This window comes from Pongo abelii, chromosome 21, assembly GCF_028885655.2.
Source record: "Pongo abelii isolate AG06213 chromosome 21, NHGRI_mPonAbe1-v2.0_pri, whole genome shotgun sequence".
In the NCBI taxonomy this organism is placed as follows: Eukaryota; Metazoa; Chordata; class Mammalia; order Primates; family Hominidae; genus Pongo; species Pongo abelii.
In genome coordinates, this window is record NC_072006.2 from 13504339 (window position 1) to 13510338 (window position 6000).

Below are 6000 nucleotides of genomic sequence, written 5' to 3' on the forward strand. Positions count from 1 at the left end.
TGATGTACAGATGGGTTTTTGGTGTGGATGTCCTTTCTGTTAGTTTTCCTTCTAACAGACAGGGCCTTCAGCTGCAGGTCTGTTGGAGTACCTGGCTGGCCGTGTGAGGTGTCAGTCTGCCCCTGCTGGGGGGTGCCTCCCGGTTAGGCTGCTCGGGGGTCAGGTGTCAGGGACCCACTTGAGGAGGCAGTCTGCCCATTCTCAGATCTCCAGCTGCGTGCTGGGAGAACCACTGCTCTCCTCAAAGCTGTCAGACAGGGACATTTAAGTCTGCAGAGGTTACTGCTGTCTTTTTGTTTGTCTGTGCCCTGCCCCCAGAGGTGGAGCCTACAGAGGCAGGCAGGCCTTCTTGAGCTGTGGTGGGCTCCATCCAGTTCAAGCTTCCCGGCTGCTTTGTTTACCTAAGCGAGCCTGGGCAATGGCGGGCGCCCCTCCCCCAGCCTCGCTGCCGACTTGCTGTTTGATCTCAGACTGCTGTGCTAGCAATCAGTGAAACTCCGTGGGCGTAGGACCCTCTGAGCCAGGTGCGGGCTATACGCTCCTGGGGCACCGTTTCCTAAGCCCGTCGGAAAAGCATAGTATTCGGGTGGGAGTGGCCCGATTTTCCAGGTGCCGTCTGTCACCCCTGGAAGGGGAACTCCCTGACCCCTTGCGCTTCCCGAGTGAGGCAATGCCTCGCCCCTGCTTCAGCTGGCGCATGGTGCACTCACCCACTGACCTGCGCCCACTGTCTGGCAGTCCCTAGTGAGATGAACACGGTACCTCAGATGGAAATGCAGAAATCACCCGTCTTCTGCGTCGCTCACGCTGGGAGCTGTAGACCGGAGCTGTTCCTATTCGGCCATCTTCGGAAGAAGTCCCAAGATGTTCTTCAGTAGGTGAATAGATAAACTGTGTTGTAGCCATATGATATTATTTAGTGATGAAAAGAAATGAGCTATCAAGATATGAAAAGACATGGAGAAAACTTAAATGCATGTTGCTAAGTGAAAGAAGCCAATCTGAAAAGGCCACATCCTGTATTATTCCGCTATGTGATATTCTGGAAAGGGCCAAACTTTAGACAGTGAAAAGATAAGTGATTGCCAGAGGTTAGGGAGGAGGGAAGAATGAATAGACAGAGCTCGGAGGATTTTTAGGGCAGTGAAGCTGCTCTGTACGATACTGTAGTGGTGGATACATGACATTATGCACTCCGCAAAGCCCATGTAATGTACCTTATTAAGTGTGAACCTTAATGTGAACTGTGGACCTTAATGAAAAATAATGTGTCAATATGGGCTCATCAGTTGTAACAAATGCACCACACTGATGCAAGATATTAAAAATAGGGGAAACTAAGCAGGGGAGCAGGGAGATGAAGTGTTTCAGAACTTTCTGTGCTTCTCAAATGTTCTATAAACCTAAAACTGCTCTAAAGAATAAAGTCTATTAATAAAAAAGCAAATGAAGAAAAAAAACATTTTTACTTGAAAATGTTTAAATTAAATGTTTCTTCTTAGTTTGAATCACGTTTTTCCCAAAGTGTGTGTGTGTGTGTGTTGTAAACTTTAACCTAAAGACAAATTATGAGATAGTTTTTATTTTCAAACCAGCGAGAATGCAACAGGTATGTGAGTGATCATATTTATCTATATCGATATCATCTGTAACTATCTATATGTATATCTATCATCTATCTCTGTCAATCTCTCTATCTTCGTGTTGTAGTTCAGCATATCCCACATTTTAATGAGCAGAGGAATCATTGGGCATCTTGTTAAAATGTGGACACCAATTAAGCAGGTCTGGGTGGGGTCTGAGATTCCATATTTCTAATGAGCTCCCAGGGATGCCACTGATGCTGATCCACAAACATTTTAAGTAGCAAGTGTGTAGACAAAAGCAACTGAGTGTGTGGAGCCTGACTCAGGTAGGGAACATTATCTCATCATCTCAGCCAAGCCCTAGCACTGAATGTGTCTGTTTGTTTGCTGTGTGGAAAGACTGCAGGCTGTAACTTCAGTAAGATTTGTCTGTTTAAGTACTGAAGACTTTGCCCATAAGGACTGGTTTGCAAGCCCAGCTATTCCTTTTTTTGGACGTTAACACAGTCAGTTAGGGCCACAGTAATGCTGAGTAACAAACCACTTAAAAGCTCAGAGGATTAAAATGAGCAGAATTTATTCTCATGGGTCTACATGGTAATTTCCTGCTTGACTGATTTAGGTCAGCTCCACACGTGTCTCATCCTTCCTGGACCAGCAGCTCCCTAGGGCATGATCTTGTCATGGCCATGGCAGAGCACAATCATGAAAGCCCCACTGCGCAAGGACATTTCAAGCCTCTGCTCACATCATGTCCGATAACATCCCACTGGCCAAAGCAAACCCCACAGAAACAGCCACCTTCACAAGGGTGGGGAATTTTGCTCCACTTGCAGTGAAGTCATGGAAAGGTTATGGATGAATAATCCTACTACAGGTGTGATGGATTAAGACCCGTAATTCGACCTATCACAGTCTTTGCATCAACAGAGTAAGAGGTGAAATTCTACTTAGATAAGAGCCTCACCCACAGTAATACATGCCATTTCCTGAAGCCATATCAAATATAAAAAAATTGTTCACCACTGCCTCTGAACAGCTTTCCTGTTGCTGCTGTCACTGTCTTAGAACTCAAAGATATGTGGGCTGCATACATATATGCATACGTATAGAATGATGCTGTAGTTGGAATGTGTGTTTCCTCCACATCTCATGTTGAAATCTGATATCCAGTGTTAGAGGTGGGGCCCAATGAGAGGGGGCTGAGTCATGGGGATGGATCTTCATGAAGAGAGGATAACCTCATAAAGAGATTAATGCCTTCCCTTTTCGGGGATGAGACGAGTGAGTTATTGCTCTGTTAATTCCTGAGAAAGCTGGTTGTTACAAACAGGCTGGCACCTTCCCCCGCCTTGCTGCAACCATGTGATCTCTGTACACACTGGTTCCCCTTTGCCTTCTGCCATGAATGGAAGGGGCCTGAGGCCCTCACCAGAAGCAGATGCTTCTTGTACAGTCTGCAGAACCATAAGCCAAATAAACCTCTTTTTTTCCATAAATTACCCAGCCTCAGATATTCCTTCATAGCAACACAAAACAGACGAAGATGAATGGTGGAACAACCAACCAAACAACCAAGCGCTGACAAGTGTGTAGAGTGTCTTAGGCTGAGCTGCTGTAATAAAATATTATAAACTAGATGGCTTAGATGACTGAAATTTATTTCTCACAATTCTGGAGGCCAGGAAGTCCAAGATCACTGTGCCCACACATTCAGTGTCTCCTGAAGGCCTCCTTCCTGGCTGGTAGATGGCCATCTTCTTGCTTAGAGCATGTTCAGGATGGGCAGGGGGGCTCTCTTCCTCTTCTTCTCTCTTCTCTGTTCTTCTTCCTCCTCCTCCTCCTTCTTTTTTCTTCTTCTTCTCTCTCTCTCTCTTTTTTATTTTGTAGAGATGAAGTTCCACTATGTTGCCCAGGCTGGTCTCAAACTCCTGGACACAAGTGATCCTCCACCTTGGCTACCCAATATGCTGGTATTATAGGTGTGAAGCACTGTGCCTGGCCTCCTCTTTTCTTATCCCATCTTAATCCTATCATAGCCTACCCAATTTAATTGCCTCCCAAAGTCCCCACCTCCTAATACCATGATGTTGGGGATTAGGATTTAATATTTGAGTTTTGGGAGGACACAAATATTCAGTCCCTGACACAGAGCAACTAGACTCCTCATGCATTTTCTTGTGGGAATACAAAATGGTACTTTGGAAAACTACTTTGGAGAGCCTCCCAAGTGGAGGCTCAGTCCAGAAGTCCTTTCCCAAAGTTTGAAAGGACTAGATAGTTACCCAGTTTACTTATTTATTTGAGCTGTTTTTAAAATTTTAGAATTTAAATTTTTAATTTTATACACAGTAAAATGCACAAGTCTCAAGTGTACAGTTGGGAGGTGGGTTAACAAGTGTGTACCCTGTGTAACTACTGCAGTCAAGCTACAGGACATTCCTGTTATTCTAGAAAGTCCCTGAAAGTCCCCCAACCCTCAGTCCCAGGCAACCATGAATCTACCTTCTGCCTTCTGTCATTATAGATTAGTTTGCTTCTTCTAGAACTTCATATAAATGGAAGCAAACGGTGTGTAGTCTTTTATGTCTTCCTGCTATATGCTGTTTGAGTCCATTTATTTTCTGACATAATGGGGCCAGAGAAATGCCATCCCAAAGCAGATTTTGGTGATCCCTGGGTACGGCAGGCATTAGTGATGCCCCACCCATACCCTGTCCCCAACACAGTGGTGCCTACAGCCTGGCTCCCAGCTGGCTGCACTTGCCCCAGGGCTTTCTCTGGCCATTGACACCTGCCTTGTTCCCATCTATGCATGCTGGAATTAATGTCTTGGGAGCAGTGGCTGATGGAGTGGGTGGGTAAGTCCCAGCTTCCCTGTCCCTCATGGGAGTGGGGTTAACTTGTCTTACATGAGTTTCCTAGAGTTTTCCTGCAGGATTAAACTCCAGTGGCCCAGGGTAACTTCTTTTTTTTTTTTTTTTTTGAGACGGAGTCTTGCTCTGTTGCCCAGGCTGAAGTGCAGTGGTGCAATCTCAGCTCACTGCAACCTCCGCCTCCCAGGTTTACGCCATTCTCCTGCCTCAGCCTCCCGAGTAGCTGGGACTACAGGCACCCACCATCGTGCCCAGCTAATTTTTTTTTTTTGTATTTTTAGTAGAGACGGAGTTTCACCGTGTTAGCCAGGATGGTCTCGATCTCCTGACCTCGTGATCTGCCCGCCTTGGCCTCCCAAAGCCCAGGGTAACCTCTTGAGTACACACCCTCTACTGGCTGGTTTCCCTTCTCCATCTCACTTCTCCATTCCCCCAACTTCATCTCACAAATAAGCTACTTTGAATTCATATCTCAGGTTCTCTGTCTGGGGGCAGACAAACAAGATTCCAGGAAATGATGTAAGTTTCAGACAAGAGGCTGCTGCCTGTTGGGTGCGCAGAATGGGGATCCTGACATGCTACCTCATTGTCTTCTTCCCTAAGCAGTTATTATCAATCTCTTCTCATAGTTGGATTTTTAAACTTGTATGCATCTCTCTTGCTCATGTTCTGAGTTTCTGGGAGCAGGGATCATATATCTGCCCTTCTCTGTATCCCATGCAGGCTCCAGCTCATTATGTTGGGCAGGATTGGTACTTACCAACCCTCAATTGAACCATCAATCCTGTGAGTATTTCTGGGACCCAGGCCAGGGCTCAGCATTGTTAAAAATGTGACTGGACTCAGCAGGGGCCAGGGAAGTGGGTGATGGTCCTACTGGAAACCAGATGGCCCACAGAACAAAGATTTTAGCCTTCAGAGGTGTTCATAAAAGTTGATTTCCCATCTGTGTCGAGGCTCAGAAGCTATGATGTCTTCTCAATGTGGAAATCCTGGTTTATGCCTCTGGTCTTTGGGTCTTTGGTAGAGACACTTTCAGACCTTCCTCCGGGGGACTCATGGTGACAGCCCCATGCTGCCAGGAAGCAGCCTTCCACCTGACGAGTGAAGAAGAAACCCCAGCTCCTGCTTGTTCATGCTTCTGCACACACTGTAGACGGCTCCATGCTCAAGGCAACTGGGGGCTGTGGGCCATGTGGCGTTCAGCTCCTTAGTACTAAAATGTGTTATATTCAGGTGTGTGCATTGGTCAGCTCTCAGCAAATGTACACTTAAGATTTGTGCATTTCTTTGTGTGTAAATTTTACATTAAAAACTAAAGAAATATTGAACTGTAGTAAATGCTTTGCATGCTCAAGTGTTTGGGGGCTACTGATACTTGTAATTTACTTTGAAACATAAAAATAAGATAAAAATAAGATGGAGAGCTTCCAACAAGTGTAATATAATGCAATGATAGAATATTGGTGAATATTTGAGTGTTCACTGTAGAAGTCTTTCAACTTTGCAAAATATGCCTAAAAATTTTAAGAATAAGA